The sequence below is a fragment of the Macrotis lagotis genome, chromosome 1 (genome assembly GCF_037893015.1).
Source record: "Macrotis lagotis isolate mMagLag1 chromosome 1, bilby.v1.9.chrom.fasta, whole genome shotgun sequence".
NCBI lineage: Eukaryota > Metazoa > Chordata > Mammalia > Peramelemorphia > Peramelidae > Macrotis > Macrotis lagotis.
The window spans coordinates 391944191-391962308 of NC_133658.1; positions in this window are offsets into that span (position 1 = coordinate 391944191).

An 18118-nucleotide genomic window follows, 5' to 3' on the forward strand; every position below is an offset into this window, starting at 1 on the left:
TCTCATATCTTTTCTTTGGGGCCAAGTTTGTTCTTTATAATTTTGTAACATTCCCTTTTTTTTATTTTATGGTGGTTATTCTTTTCATTTACATTGTTGCAGTCATTGTTTTAGTTGCTTGCTTGCCTCTACTTCCAGTCATATCTGACTGTTCCTGATCCCTTTTGAGGTTTTCTTGGCAAAGATATTAGAATGATTTTCCATTTCCTTCTCCAGCTCAGTTTACAGATGAAGAGACTGAGGAAAACAGGATTAAGTGGCTTGCCTAGGCCACAGAGCTAGTGAGTGTCAGAAGTGAGATTTTAATTCAAATCTAGACTCCAGGTCTAGTGCTCTATCTACTATACCATCTAGTAGATGATTCTCAAATCTATATCTCCAACATTGAAATACAATCCTGCTTTTTCATGGGGTCTCTCCCCTGGATTGGCATCTCAATTATATCATGTCCCAAAAGGAACTCATTATCTCCCCCCCCCCACTATCTGCCTTCTTTGACACTTCCTTATTTCTGTTGAGGGCACTGCTATCTTTCCAGTTGTCTAGGTTTGTGAATCATCCTTGACCCTGCCCTCTTATCCTCAATATGTAAATGTTATAGGTCCTACCTCCCTTACCTCTTTATTATCCATCCCTTTCTCTCCATTTATACTTTCACTCTCCTGTTTTAAGTCCTCATGACTTCTTGCCTGGACTATTCTAATAGCTGCCTTGATCTCCTTACTGTTGGTTATTTCTATCTCCAATGTACCACACAACTATAAAGAATAATTGTCCTAAGGTATAAGTCTGATGGTTCAGTGAATAGTTCTTTATTGCCTCCTAGATAAAATTACAAACTCCTCAGCTTAGAATTTATAATTCTGAATAATCTGGCATCAATCCATTTTTCAAGACTTGACTCATTTTACCTGGCAGCCAAACTGGCCTACCAGCTGTTCTTCAAACTCAGCATTCCATTTTCTGTCTTTAAGTTATTCCCCACCTTGTAATATAGTCTGTCCTTATCTTAGCCTCTTAGAGTCTGTAATTTCTTCTAAAGCTCCACTCAGAAAATATCTCTTATATGAAGGATTTCTTGGTCTCCCCAATTTAGTGTCCATTCAAATTGCTTTATTTTTATATGTGATCTTAGTGTATCTTCTCTCCACCCTTCCTCACTACCCCTGTGAATTGTAAGCACCTTTTGAGGGAAGATATTTTGTTGTCTTTGCATCTACTGTGTCTAGCATCTAGGCCTTAATGTTTTTCCTCTTTATTACCTTATATTTATTTTGCATATGTTTTGTATATGTTCACATGTATGCATGTTTTCCCCCTATTGAATGTAACCACTAGTGAGGTAGAGATTTTTTTCAAAGTATTTTTAGCATTGTATTTCTAGGGCCTATTGTAGTGGCTAATAAATAATAGATATTGAACATATGAGGAAGGAGGTAGTTCAGTGGATAGAGCACTGAGCCTGAGTTTAAATGTGGTTTCAAACCCTTAGCATCTGTGTGATACTGAGTAAATAGAAATGATAAACCACTCCAGTATATTTGCCAAGAAAACCCCATGGATAGTATGTTCTGGAGTCATGAAGAGTTATATGGGCCTGAATAACAATAATACATGAAGGACTGACTTCAATATGTCTGTTACTTCAAATTTTTTTTCTGTTGCAATAATACTTTCAAGACACTTACAAAATTGAAGGAGATAAGAAATATACATATATGTGTATGATTATAAATAAATGTGGTATTTATTAGAAGTATATATATATATATATATATTTGAGAAGTGCAAAGTATTATGAACTTAGATAAAACAGATTTTCACTGAGCTTTCTGAAAATGATTTCTGGATGAGGGCTCATTTGAGCCAGACCCTGAAAGATGGGCAGGATAATAGTAGCCTTGAATGTAATAGAGGCTAGCTAGGTATTAAAAATAATGTAAGTAAAGTTATGGAAATTGGAAAGAAGAAGTAGGAATTTACTTTCTTTGACTAGGACATACTTCATGAGGAGGTGGGAGTGGGGAGTAAGAATGAAAAGGGTAGATGCCTCCCTGATCATTAGGTTCTGAATGACAGACTAGGGAAATTGAACTTTATTAGTCAGTGAAAGCATTAAAATAGTATTCTAACATATTAAATAAACTGTTCCTTTCTTCCATTGGAGAAGGTAATGTAAGTTTCCTGTGGAAAGGAACTGTTACACTTTAGTATTTTTATCTCCACCCCACCACCAATCATGGTGCCTAAGCCACTTAATATTGGCTTGTTGATTCCTTGATTGATATATGGAACATGGAGCTCTAACATTGCATATTGGTTCTCTTGGCAAAGCTCTAGGACAGACCTTGGTGGTGGTTGAGTTTGGCTTTTCCTTTTAAAACTGGACAGAACAAATTTCCCAAAAGTAACCTAATCTGTCATCAACAAGCCTGAACAAGCAGGGTCCTGAGTATTTAGTTATCTGTGTATTTTGACTTTTCTGTCTTGGCCACTGGCCAAATTTAAATTGAACACTTGGAACTCCTCAGTCATTCATCATGCTTTAGCCACGCGTAGGGTTAGTACCCAATCTTTAAAAAGCACACAAAGAACACTTTGAATAGGAAAACCCCACTAAGTTGAGCTGAAATCCACAACCAACATTGGTTTCATCTTACTGAACAGCTCCTTGGTTTGGAGGCACAGCTGTTGCTGGCATCTCTGAATACAGCCTGCTATTCTTCCCCAGGATTGGAACAGATGAGAAGAGTTAACTTGGGATGAATTAAAACAGCCCTCTTCCACAAATAATGAAACTGCTGTGAGCAAGATGCTAATTTCCTCTGAAGGATGTATGTCTTCCTGTACCATGCAGATTTCTAACACACAAATTCAGACAGAAATTGTATTGGACCTAAGGGTAGGGTGATTGGCTCAGGTCAAGAATGGATTTTGGGCTTCTTCCATGGAAAGCCCCTATGAAATCATTGTCCTGAGAAAATTTTTAGTTGGCTGAGAGTGGAAGTTTGAATTCATAAATGGTCCCACTCTTCTATTTTAGAAAAATAATAGCAAAAATAAAAGGTTCCCTTACTATACTCCTTTACAATTTTTAATGCACTTCCCTCTCACCTATACTCTATTATAAACAGCTCAATTATTGTTGTGTCATTTTATACATTAGGAAACTGAGGCCCAGGGAAGGGAAGTGATTTTCTCAAAATTATAATGACTCTAAGGAAAAACAAGACTTAAACCTTTCTGGCTCCCAATCTTGTATGCTTTCTAGTATATCTCATTGTTTTCTTTGTAATGATAGATTTTATCTGTCTAATTCTTTACAACTTAGAAAAAGCTTTGCATATATCATATCATTTGATCCTGTGATAATAGAAAGATTACTGAATTTGGATTTAGAGGAATTGAATTCAATTGCCAATCTCTTCTACATATTACCAATGTAAATAAATTTGGCCAGACTCTTAGTCTCTCATGGCCTTAATTTCTTCATCTGTAAAATAAGATAATAATAACTACATTATCTTCAATACAAGGTGTCTTTGAGGACTCAATGAGATCTCATTTATATAGCCATAAAGTGCTATATAAGTTTCAGTAATAGTTATTGTCCTCCTAACAACTCTGTGACTGTGGTAATGAGTTAATCATCATCATTTCACTGATAAGGCTATAGGATGAGAGATGGAGGGACATGACATACTCATCTAGCAAGTAAGTGGAAGAGATAGAATGAAATCCATGATGTCTAGAAGCCCAGAAATTCTTTAAATCCTCCCAGGAGTATTTCTTTTAGAGATTTACATTGACAAGAGAGAGATATGAATCAGGAACAAATCCAAGAACAGGTTTTCTATCTGGACAACCATAGTCCAAGCCAATATTTCTGAACAGTTTTAGGTTTCAGAGCTGAAACAACAATTCTGTATTATTTCCTGTGCCTTACCAATTGGGTCAGTGGGATGGGAGACAGTCTCTCTGATCTCTTTTCTTTTTCTACACATTGAGAGAATCATAAGATTTAGAGCAATAAAGGTAATTTAGTTCAGTCCTCTCATTTTGCAATTGAGAAAATGACATGTTCCTAAGAAGATAATATAGAAGCTGACATGCAAATTTATACAACTAGCTAGAATTTTAACCTGAATTCTAAATCAAATATTTAGAATTCACATCCAAATTCTAAAGCAAGTATTCCTTCCACTTTACCATGTATAAAGTCTGCTGAGATCCCAGTTTCATGAGTGAGTATGGAAAAGTCACCAAGCCTGGTGACAATCAGATTCCTAATTCATGGCCTTACATCTGTGACTTCTCAGTATCTGATAATTTGCTTTGTTTACCCTCAAGAAGCTGAATTTTAAAAAAACCATGAGTAAGACCCTCCACATGGGTTCAGTATTAGAGGCTCTGTCTGTAGGTCAGCTGTGATTGGTCCGACCTAGCCAGAAAGGCTTTGTGTATGGACCCAGTAATATACAAGGGCTGTCCTTTGTTTGGCAACTAGATCAATTCATGAGGCCTGCCACCAGAATATTGGTCTCCAAGTATGCTAAATTACTTTGACTATGGTAATTCAAGAATGCAATTTACTAAGTCATGAAGGTAATCCACATGATCTTTATTGGTGAAAGGAATACTCACAATATTGAAACTATACCTTTTTTTGAAGCATTAAAATATTTCTTAACAATGTAGAGCAAAATAAAGCCAGGGTTTAACATACTGACTAGTATTATTCTGAAATCCAGGGTTGTAACTAGGGTTAGGCAATCTAGGATTTTCCCCGGGCTGCTAATTTTAGAATTTAGCCTTTGGAATCCTTCAGCAACCTAGAAACAACAAGACTTATAATCTATTTAGCAAGAAAAATTAGTTGAAACAAGAACTACCATATGACATGCTGGAATGAGCTTCCCAATTCCTGTCATTATACTGGTGTCTTGTCTTTCTACCATGAATTAGTATCAGCCACCCCTCTCATGGAGTCTGCCCTGAGTATGATGGAGAGTCTTGGCTTTAGAACAAAAATTCTTATTTATGCCTTTGCTCTAATCCTTTCATGGACATTCTTATCCTCCCTAAAGTAGTGAAAGATTCTATGAGGGACATAGTGAATCATAATCATTTGTACTCCCCTTCTCCCAGAAAGCCTGGAAAAGTGTTGATCATATGATACATTCCCAATATTTGTGGACTGCCTGAATTGGTTTAGTGAAATCCCAAGCAAAATGAATGTGTGTGTGTGTGTGTGTGTGTGTGTGTGTGTGTGTGTGTATCTGCAATTTTTCTCCCAGGGATGAATAAGTATGTTAAAGTTGTTGGGGATTAGAAATCAACTAATAAATCCCAGCTCTTTCAGTTCATCTAAACTTAAAGGATCCTAAAAGGTCTCAATAATGTTCAACTTGACCTCAGGTAGTACTTTTATTAAGGATTTCTTGTGACTGTGATCTCTGAGAGAGAAGCTTGAATTACCATGGTATAAAAATACAACCATCTAAGATAAGATTATCAACTGGACTTCCTTCTTTTTTAAAAGCTGCCCTTGGTTCTAAGAATAGCCCTAAGCTATCCATCATAACTGTCTTACTCTTTGAAGGATATTGCTGTGTGATTGACCCAACTATCATAATGAGTGAATGAAGTATGAAGTCATGAAAAGAAGATTGGACTTAATAGTCAAAGAGTTTCCAGCAATACCACTACTGGGTCTATACCCTGAAGAGATGATGAAAAAGGGTAAAAACATCACTTGTACAAAAATATTTATAGCAACCCTGTTTGTGGTGGCAAAGAATTGGAAATCAAGTAAATGTCCTTCAATTGGGGAATGGCTTAGCAAACTGTGGTATATGTATGTCATGGAACACTATTGTTCTATTAGAAACCAGGAGGGATGGGATTTCAGGGAAGCCTGGAGGGATTTGCATGAACTGATGCTGAGTGAGATGAGCAGAGCCAGAAAAACACTTTACACCCTAACAGCAACATGGGAGTGATGTTTAACCTTGAAGGATTTGCTCATTCCATCAGTGCAACAATCGGGATCAATTTTGGGCTGTCTGCAAAGGAGAGTGCCATCTGTATCCAGATGAAGAGCCGTGGAGTTTGAACAAAGTTCAAGGACTATTCCCTTTAATTTAGACAAAAACAGATATCTTATTGTCTGATCTTTTTACCTCTTAGACTTCTCGTCTCTTCTTTAAGGATATGATTTCTCTCTCATCACACTCAATTTGGATCAATGTACAACATGGAAACAAAGTAAAGACTGACAGATTGCTTTCTGTGGGGGGTGAGGGGGAGGGAAGTAAGATTGGGGGGAAATTGTAAAACTCAATATCTTTAATAAAAATAAAATTTAAAAAATAGTCAAAGGGTTTGTACTCAAATCCCATCCCTGTTTATCACATCCTTTGTGACCTTAAGCAAATCACTTAACCCCTTTGGTTCACTTCTGGTTTATTTGGCTTGTGAGCCCTTTCTGGGTTTTTTGTTTTTTTTTTGGTTTATTTTGATTTATTTAAAATTACCCTGTTTGGGATGGGGGAAGAGGGAATGTGAATGATGGACCATGGGGGGAGAGTGGTCAGATATAGCACATTTTCTTTTTTACTTCTTGCAAAGGGCTTGGATTGGATGGCCTGTCTGGAACCATAGGGCTGGGTGGATGCTGAGCTTAAGGGGTGGTATGTGGGCTCAGGGCCTCTTGGCCCCAGGGCCAGTGATCAGTCTGCTGCACCACTCAGCTACCCTACAGCACATTTAAGAAGAGGGACAGAATGAAAGGAAAGAGAAAATATAGTATATGGTAGTGGGGAAGTATGAATGGAGGGAGTTGTGATCAGCAATGGCAACAGGAAAAATATGGAAGTGGCTTTTGTGGTGGACTTAGCATAAAGAATGTGATCCACCCTTGACAGAGCTGGAGGTGTTGGAAGACAGACTGAAGTACATTATTATTATTATTATTATTATTATTATTATTATTATTATTATTATGGGGGTGGTTTGTAGGGCAAATGGGGCTGGGTGGCTTACCTGGGGCCACACAGTTGGGTGATTGTTGGGTGTCTGAGGTCGGATTTGGACCTGGGTGCTCCTGGCTCCAGGGCCGGTGCTCTGTCCACTGCGCAACCTGACTGCCACACAACCTGGCCGTCCCTGTCCCTATTATTATTATTATTATTAGCATCATCATCATCATCATCATCATCATCATAATTATTATTTTATTTGGGGTCTTTTTTGTTGTTTTCAGGGCAATGGGGTTGGGGTAGCTTCCGGGGTCACACAAATCTGGGGCCAGATTTGGGCTCAGGTGCTCCAGGCTCTGGGCCAGTGCTCCATCCACTGCACCACCTGGCTGCACTTTTATTACTATTATTACTATTTTTAATTTTAATTTTTTTCTCTTTACTTTATTGATCATGTGGGTCTATATTTTTTGGGGGGAGAGGGGGTATTATGTGTACTCTTAAACAAGAATGTATAAAAAACATCATTTTTCAATTAAAGAATAAATAAATAAACAAATAAATAAATAAGATAAAATTATCCTTTTTAGGGGAGAGTTAGGTTTATTTAGTTTGTTTCCTTTTTTCAAATAATATTTTTTTTTCCAATTACACGGGAAGTTAGTTTTCAGTATGCATTTTTTTTAAAGGTTCTTTTTGCAAGGCAAATGGGGTTAAGTGGCTTGCCCAAGGCCACACAGCTAGGTAATTATTAAGTGTCTGAAACCGGATTTGAACTCAGGTACTCCTGACTCCAGGGCCGGTGCTTTATCCACTGCGCCACCTAGCCGCCCCGGCAGCATTCATTTTTAATAAGATTTTGGTTCCAAATTTTTCACTCTAAGACAGTAAGCAATCTGATTTAGCTTATACATGTGCAATCATGGTTAATATATTTCCACATTGTCATTTGAAGGAAACAGAACAAAAGGGAAAAGCATGACAACTGAAAACTAGAAACAAAAAAAAAAGTGAAAATAGTATGCTTTGATCTGCATTCAGACTTCATAGTTCTTTCTCTGTAGTGGATAGCATTTTCCTTCATGAATCTTTTGGAAGTGTCTTGGATTACTGTATTGCTAAGTCTATCATGGTTGATCATTGCATGATGTTTGTGTTACTGTGTTCAGTGTTCTCACTTCATTCAGCATCACTTCACATAAGTCTGAGTTTTTCTGAAATGGTTTGAGTTGTTTCTCTGTAAAATGAGAAGATTAGAACTCATCTCTGAAGTCCCTCTCTGATCTAAATGTTATGATACTATGGGCTAATATGTTAGATTCTTGTATCTTTCCTGCCTAGTAATTAAAAGAAATAGGTCAATTCATCAATAAACATTGACTTAGCAGGGTGCTTGATGGTGGAGGTGTGGAGGAGAGATACAAATCTTAGATAAGACATGCTTCCTGCCTTGATGGAGCTAACATTCTAGTAGGGGGAATGATCTATACTCTGATGAGAAGAGAAGAGCTCACAGTGTTACATGAAAAGTTCATTAGATACATGCAAAAAATGTAGTAAGACCTTTAATTTTCATGTAAATTTCCTTATCAGAGCTAACTCCAATTTTTTTCTTTTTTAAAAAAGCTACCCCAATTTCAAGATATTTGATGAACTCAAAATCTACTCAAAAATTGTAACTCAAGAACTTCCACTGTCTTTACATTTACTTGTCAGCCATAGGAGAAAATTTGTTCAAATTTCATGAAATAAAATAGGAATAAGAATGGGAACAAAAAGATTTTCCCCTCCTAACCAGGGACATTCTCTTCTTTTTTTTTTTTTTAATGTTCTCCAATTTTGCATTTTTTTTTTTTTGCAAGGCAATGGGGTTACGCGACTGGCCTAAGGTTACGCAGCTAAGTGTTAAATGTCTGAGGTCACATTTGAACTCAGGTTCTCCTGACTCCAGGGCTGTTGCTTTATCTACTGGACCAGCTTGCTGCCCTAGGACACTTTCTTTTACAACTATAGATATCATCAGTGAGAAATTGACTCCTAAAAATCAGGTGGCTCAGGGAATAGAGTGCCAGGGCTGGAGCCTGGAAGACCTGACTTCAAATCTAACCTCAGACACTTACTAGCTATGTGACCCTGGGCAAGTCAGTTAACCCTGTTGTCTAAGTTTCTTTATCTGTAAAATGAGCTGGGGAAGGAAATGGCAAACCACTCCAGCATCTTTGTTTTTTTTTTTAATTCTGTGCTTATTAATTTTATTTTACAGATGAGGAAAAAAGTATCAAAGGGGTCAATTGATTTGTTTAGAATCACCTAGCCAGCAAGGGTGGCATGCATCTAGTCCTTTAGAAAATCATATAGGGAAATTGCCTGGAAATATTGACATCAAAATGCAGATGAAGTGAATCTTTCAAACATTAAAAATTTAACACACCAAGAAACATTGTAATACTGTGCTCAGAGACCCAGTAATAAAAGATGTGACAGATAGCCAGATCCATTTAGAGAAGAAAATTTCTCCTAATTTACTGTGATTTAAGGGAAAATCTAGAATATGATGTTCTTCAAAATCAGTGGGATCAATTGTCACAATAAATAACACATCCTAAATGCTGACCCAAAGATTCAAAATAGTAGGATATTGGGGAAATGAAACATTTATAGTCATAACTTCCAAAGAATATAGGACTGAGAATCACTGCATCATCCTTGTTACAAAAACTCCTAGTGGGGTCATAAAGAACTGGACATAACTGAAATGAATGAACAAGACCAATTGTGTCAGGGCCCAAGCGTGAAGAAGTCTCTGTTGAAGTTAAGCCACTGATATCTTCTGGTGATGCCACTTTCACGTGCCATACAGTCTCTGCTGGGTTTTCAACTTTCATTTTGCCAAAAGATTGTTAGCTCCAAGACGGCAGGTTCTGTTTTTTTATCTCTCGACTACTTATCATCCAGGATACAAGTTCTTGATGACTGAATGAATGACCAATCTGAACGTATGTCCATATGGTTGTTGCTGGAACTTTTCCTATAATCATCTGTAACTATTTAAATATTGGTGGGTTTTGATGTAAAAAACTTTTAATGATCATTCCAGTCCACCTTGAGAGCTTCTATTCGATTGTTAGGCAGAAAATTATTATTTCCACTCTGATAAAGGTTTTCTGCATTGTGCTGCTGTATGAACATTCAGAAGCAGGCACTTGCTCAAATCCAGTTTGCATTTCTAATCTTTCAGCAAACCATTCCTTTTTAAGTATTTTTGCCCCTCAACTTTTCTTCCTGGAGAACTTTGACTTACAGGGAAAGGACAAAGCTGATAGAAATCGATAAGCTTTTGAAGACTTTGGAGAGGAAATGATGAATTTAATTGGTCTCTTGAGACCCTTCAATTGACTTTCAAGGTATCTGCTGTAGTTGCTTTTTATCTCTCAGTGTCTGTCAGTGCCCTATGCTGTTTCTGGTGTGAAACCCAGATCATTTTTTTTAAAAAAGATAATTCTTTGGAGATATTGCATTCTTTGTGCGGACGACCCTTCTGGGTCTTCAAAGAAAACACTTTGATGCCTAATCTCCATACAATGGATATGATACCATTAAAAATTGCCCATTGTCTTATGGTAGATTGGAACCAAACAAAGCCAAGTAGATATAGACTGGACTTTGGGATAAGATGTTGATTGTGTGTTCTATTCTGGGGGCACAGGTCTTCCCTTCTTTTCTAGCTCCACCCACCTTGTCAATTATAATATTCCTGCCTTCTACCCCCCAAATTTCTCTCACTTTTCCCTCTAAATCTGTCTAAAATTGTGATATTTTAGGCAAACTCTACATTTCCTAAGAAAGACCTGGTGTTACATCAGAAGATATGATTTTGGAAGTTCCTTCATTGATTTATATTGTTTGTAAGTGAAGAGTTGGAGGAGAAGGAGCAGAATGAAGGGAAGGAAGAAAGAGGTAAGAGGAATAGGAAGTGGAGGAGGGGACATCCTTGTAACAATCACAGTGGTTTCCATTAATTTATTATATGTGATAATACATCCCACAAACTATTACAGGACAACTCTGTGAGGAAGTTAATGTAAATATTAATTTCCCCCATATGCATTAAGAAACTTGGACTTATATATGTATAGTGAATTTACAACCTAAGGAGACTCTGGAAAGTAACAGAGATTAGCAGTAAGGTTCACTGCTTTTTCTTCTATCTTAGCACATTAACCAAAATCAGAAATAAGTATTGACTTTTCAAATAAACTAATTGCTGTCTTGAGTTGCAGCACAGGTTAATTTAAGGAATAGTGATAGAAACCACATTGTGATCATTTGTGTATGAGCTCATGCCCATGTCTTTGGCAGAAATGGAGTGGGCAAAAAATCATGATTTGCGTATCCTAGGGTAGTGGACCAGAGGAGGCAGGCTTAGAATGACAGGGATAGTACAATAGTATGAAAAATAAGGAAAGAAAAGAAATCTATCTTCAGGAAAATGATTAAAACACTACCTGTGCCTCCACCTCACTCTGTCATACCATATCTGTGCATTTGCACAAGTCATCCCTTCATCTCTTCCTGCTCAAATTCTTTTTGCATTCAAGGCCTGTCCAATAGGCTCCTTCATTCATGAAGTACTATGTAAAAGTGATTTCTTGAACATCCCTTAGCAATTTGGGCTTCTTTGCCCTTTTCATATCCTCCTCCTTAAAATCAGACCTATTTGTATTTGTTCCTGTTGGGTTTATTGAATGGTAAGCTCCTTGAAGGCTTGACTTAACAAATGTCTGTTAAATTGATTAGTGTTCAGTTGATGATCTCAATCTTTGCAGCTTTCCTTGACTGTTCCTGAAATTAGTGATAACAATGAAGAAGTTGCTTAGGAATTCTGACTAGAAACATGGTCCTGCTTTTGGGACTCAACAACATGGAAAAAAAGCCCCCAATATTGGAAGGTACAGCTTTCAATCATCCCCTGCTTCTCTCCTTTTTCCCAATCCACCCCAACCCTAAACTAAAACTTAAAATGACAATAGCTTGACAAAGGCAGGAAAAGCACTTGGGGGGGGAGGGAATGAAGAAAGGATGGTAGTTGGAAGGGGAAGCAGCTGCAGGATGCTCAGCCCTGGCCTCAGATCCTTCTAGACATTTTGACATCATTATTCTTTTTAGCTTTGTTAAAAAATACTTTTCTGGGTCAAATGAGAGAAAACATGGATTGACTCCCTTTCCTGATTTGTGATGTCAGCAAAAGGGCCATGCCAGGATTTGAGTCCTTAGGAGAGAATACAGCCAAGGTTCAGAGGTGGCAGTAAGCCAGAAAGTGTATGAAAATATTGTTTACAACATCTGGATGGAAAGGAGGAATAAGTAGAGACATTTTTATGAAGAATCTTCCCCCATCAAATCAACAGATGCCTTGTTACTTGGTGGATTCAGTGTATCAATCAACATAGGAATATGTGCAAACTATATCAAATAGTTTAGGATCAAGAAATAAAAGATGATTGTATATTCCTTAGAAATCTTGTGCCTATATGTCATGAATACTTTGCTTATGAGAGTTGGAGGATTTTGGAAGTGACACATCAACAAACAATATCAAACAATGAAATACAATATCTTTTAAAAACATTTTTTATTATTCAAACATCAGCAAACATGAGCACCTCAGTATTCAAAGAACAGGAAAGAGAATTAAATATCAAGCTGTGAACCTCTGCTGAAAAGATTTTATGTATTGAATCTAATAAAATAGCAACAAGTGTCCTCCAGTATTTTTTTATATTTCATTAATACTCCTTTTCCTTTTTTTTGCATCATTGTCACTATTTACCAACTTCTTCCCCATCCTCAGTAGTTCTCTTTTTATAATCAATACATATAATTAATCAAAACAATGTCTGTAAATGTTTTATTTCTACATTTTGATTTCATCACCTTTATTGTCAGTCTTTTGAAGTGATGAGTTGCTATATTGATTAGTATTTCAAAAACTTAATTTTTTGATATTATTGTAATCACTGTAATTTCTTTTGATCCTGAGCACTTCACTTTACATCAATTCACAAAAGTCTCAGGTTTTTCAGAATCTATTTTTATCTCTCAGTGTCTAAGTAATTTCTTGTGATGCAATAATATTCCATTGCATTCATATTAGTATATAATCATAGTGGGATCAGCCATTCTCCAGTCAATGGGCCAGTTCTGTGCTAAAACAATAAGCTGTTATATTGTTGTACACATATGAGTCCTTTCCTTCTATTTTAAATTTCCTTAGAGTATATGCCCAGTATTGCTAGGCTATACCATACTATTATTGGTAGGTTATGCTCAGTTTTATTGACTTTTGGTATACTGATCCAAATTGTTTACCACAACTCAGATTTCCATCAACAGTGCAGTAATGTATTTTCTCCCATAATCCTTCCAACAATTGCTATTTTCTTCTTTTATTATCTTCTCCAATTTGATGGATGTGAGGTGGACCCTGAGAATTGCTCTAATTTGCATTTCCCTTATTAATGATATTGAACATTTTTAAATATACCTGCTAATAGTTTACATTTCTTTCTTTGAAAATTATTTATACCTTTTGACCATTTGGGTAATGGCTCTTGATCTTATATATGTATATCAATCCATTAAGCTCTTAAGTATTAGATCTTTATCAGAGAAATCCACTATGAAGATATTTTATTGATTATTTTTGTTTTAATCTTAACTACATTGATTTTGCTTACGCAAAATTATTTTAAATTTTATATAATTGAAAGAGACCATTTATTTTTTATGATCTTTATTTTTGGTTAAGAGTTTTTCTCCTGTACACAATTGTGAAAGACATCTCCTTCCCTTTTCATTTGTTTATCATATGACTTTTAAAATTTGGATTATGTAATCATGTGGAGTTTATTATATTTTATGGTAAATCTAAATCTAATTTCTTCCAGATTGCTCTCCAGATTTCTTAGCAGATTTTTTTCAGAAAATGATTTATTACCCCAGAATCTGACAATCTTCTTGGTTTATTGAACACTATGCTTGATTACATTTGGATTTCATTGCCCAATTTGTTCTGCCAATCAATTTTTCTATTTTTAACTAATATCAGATAATTTTGATAAATGTTTCTTTTTTAATTTGAGAACATTAAGCTCTCTATTTCTGCCTTTTTATTGACTTTCTTCAAATGAATATTATTTTTAGCTTTCTAAAATAATTTTCAGTATTTTGATTAGAATGGCACTAAATCTGTAAATCTATTTACATGGTGTTATATGTTAACAGGTAGGAAAAAAATTGGTTACTAAGCCTAGGAATAATTCAAGAATAGGTTCGATTATTGACTGAATAGAACAATTAGGTATCAAGTTAGAAAAAAGATAATGATTTGAAGAAGACATTGTATATGTGTAGCCTGAGGTCCAAGGCACCCAAGCAATATTGGACTCAAAGAAGCAGGGGTTCAATTCTGGAGGAGAAGGCTGATCCCCAAAAAGGATTTTCTAGGGAACACCTTAAATAAAAGCTTAGCATGGCTCAAATTTGGATTTTCTTTTTTTTTTAATTTTTATTTATTTAAGGCAATGGGGGTTAAGTGACTTGCCTAAGGTTACACATCTAGGCAATTATTATTAAGTGTTGAGGTCAGGGTTGAACTCAGGTACTCCTGACTCCAGGACTGGTGCTCTATGCACTGCACCACCTAGCTGCCCCTCTTTTTTGGTTTTTAAAGCAAGGCAATGGAATTAAGTAACTTGCCTGAGCTTGTAAGTATCAAATGCCTGAAGCAAGATTTGAACTCAGGTCATCCTCACACCAAAACCGGTGCTCTATCCACCATGCCACCTAGTTGCATCAGATTTAGATTTTCTAAAGCTATGGGTTACAATCTCCCTTTCAGAAAAGGTACTCAGTGTACATCATGGCTCTCTTACTGTTCATGATAATTTAACTATTTGTTTCCTCCATTACAGAAACTGCACAAATTGTAAAAGATTCACAGATATCCAAAGTTTTTGTTCTGCTTAATTTCATATTCTTTTCAAGGATTTTTTCCTTTTGCCTTTTTAATGGGGGGGGGGAGAAATGGGGAGAGATTTTTATTAATTGAAAAATGACAAAACACAAAATCACATATGTACATTAACAAATATATAAAAGATTTTAAATTGTCACATATTATTTATGATTCCCCCAAAGCAAAGACATTGAATAGGACACTGAATGATTATTTCTCATTCACCTCAGCCTGTATTGTCAGAGTAACTCTTGAGGTAAAGATTTCCTGACCAGCCTAGGTCAGTTACAACATTATCCTGTCAGTGGTCACCTTCCTCTTCATCCAGTGTGTTGTTAAGGAAACTTTCTGCTGGGCAGGCAGCATCCAACACAGGAACTCTTGAACACATGGAGATAACCAACAAGGATATAGAGATGCTCATTTCTCAGGATTGCTAATGACTGACCTGTATTCAGAGAACAAAACAAAGGCAGAAGAAGACATCTAGGGACTGGAGGTCCGATCTCAGACCCACCTAGCCAAAGTGCACGTTCCTGTTTTTGTGTATTAGTGCAGCAAGCAGAAATTGTCATATGGCAATTTCTGGAAATCTAGGATGAAAATGCATCATGCAAAATGTTTGGGAGTGGGGGGGCATTTTCACAACTGTGATAGACCACGGAGAAGGGAGATTCCTCTAAAAAAAGTAAATTCCCTCTAATACTGTTACCAATAAATTTTTTAAAATAAAAAGGCAACTTTCATCTTCATTTCCAAATTCTCCTCCTTTCTTCTGTCCCTCTCCCACCTACTGAAAAAGGAAGAAGTACCATACCCATTATATAGTGAAGTTGTACAAAATATAGCTAATCATTTTCAGTGCCACTCTAGTCACTGGGGACCAATGAGGACCTTAGCAGTTATCCCAGCAAGATGTATGCCCTGATTAAGAAGTCACTGTATATTTCTAGATTCATGAGATCTGCTTAGCAAATAAAGGGGGTCTCCTCATAACCCCTTATAATCACATATGATTATAGTTTATTCCAATACAACTTGCCTAAACAAGGGTCAACTCAGAAGAATGGGAAAAGATAAAAGTAAAGATATTGACTCAGTCACCATCTCTTAAAGAAGTTAGATAATAAACTTGCCTCAAAAAGAATGAAAGACTACAGAAACTGTCACATTCAGCTAACACTTCTGTTTTTGCCAAGCAGAGGCATAGAAACCAAGAACAATATTGGTTGAATGTATAAACTCATTTCAAAAATATTTTGGGGTAAAATAATGGTAATTTATGAAAAGTATCATTTCACAAAATAGTGAAAAGAAGACAAGAGGAAGACCGACTTAGGGAGAGCTGGGAATGATATTCAGTTGGTCTCAATCATCCCACAACTTTTTGTTGAAATTGAAAAATAGCAAATGTTCATGAACTAGAACAGCTCTACAGATGTTAACAAAGTGATCTATTCTCAGTGATGATGGGAGCACAATATTTTTCCTTTACTACTTTGGTATCCCAAATACTCTTTAAGAAAGTGATGATTTCACTGAAGATGATGATGTTGGGAAATTTCATCAGTTTCATACAGAAGAAATCTATAATACTGATATTGTCATGGTTTTAAAGGCTCATCATAACAATTTTTTTTAGTTTTTTTTTTCTTGCAAGGCAAATGGGGTTAAGTGGCTTGCCCAAGGCCACACAGAATTAAATGTCTGAGACAGGATTTGAACTTACGTACTCCTGACTCCGGGGCGATGCTCTATTCACTGCAACGCCATCTAGCAGCCCCCATAGCAATCAATTTTGAATATGTTTCAAAGAAGATTCTAGAAGAAGGGAAAGTGAAAAACATGTATCACTGGTGAGAAAAGGGTAAATGAGAGGATGTTAGCAACAACCTATTCACGTGTCTAATTCTCATCTCTACATAATCTTTATGGAAATAGCTTAAGCAAGTGCTGAAGATATCTTTAATGAAAACATGAGAAAGGAATAGGCAGGCATTTGAAGATTTTCTGGAGCAGACCACATATTCATAATCCTTCCTTAAAAACTATAGCAAATTAAAAACATAATCTTGAATTCAAAAAAATCACTTGAAACATGACTTTGCAGAGTCACTTACCCACTGTAGGTGGCCACTACACTGGCTAAACTGAGAGCTTTCCATGACTATATTCATGGTGCTTGGGGTGGGGGTAAAGGCAGTGGTAGAGGGAAAGCAAATCCCCTTTTCCTTACATATGATGAAGAACTGAGACCCAGAAAGGATGTGATTTGCCCAAGCTCACCCAGAAGGTAGCAGAGCTGGGAATCACCATATAAATGGTGTATTCTGGTTGTCTGTGTTTGTTTTAATCTCCTGCTAGACAGGGAGCTCCAGGGGGCAGGATCTAAACGTTTTATCTACCACCACACTCAATAGCTCAGATAACAATAATGCTTAATATATCACAGGATCTCCAAATTGAAAGGAGTTGTTGTTCAGTCTTTTTTAGTCATGTTGGACTCTGTGTGACCCCATTTGGGGTTTTCTTGGCAAGGATACTGACATATTTCCATTTCCTTCTTTAGCTCATTTTCCAGATAAGGAAACTAAGGTAAGCAGGGTTAAGTGACTTGTCCAGGACCACATAACTAGTAAGGGTCTAAGGCTAGATTTGAGTTCAGGAAGGTAAGTCTGTCTGACTGACCCAGCCCTCTCTCTCCATCCACTAGACCACCTAGCTGCCCTCTGAGAAGAGTTTTCGAAATCATTTAATTCAAGCCATCCCAGCAAAGAATTCTTCCAAAATATTTCCAGCAGTGTACATACAAGGTCTATTTTAAAACCACCATTAATCTGGAACCCACTTTTAGATCTTTCTAGTCAGCTAGGTGCTGGACTTGGAAGTCAGAAAGATTTTACTAATTTGACCTGATGCATTTAGTAGCTGTATGACTCTGGTTAGGTTACTTAACTGCTTTGTGTCTCCCTTTCTTCATTTGTAAAATGGGGGATGGTTAATCACAACTACCTCAGGTGACTGTCTTGAGGATCAAATGAAATACTGTTTACAAAGTACTTTGCGAACTTTAAAGCTTAAATGCTTTAAAGTTCGTAAAGCACTTTGGAAATGCTAGCTT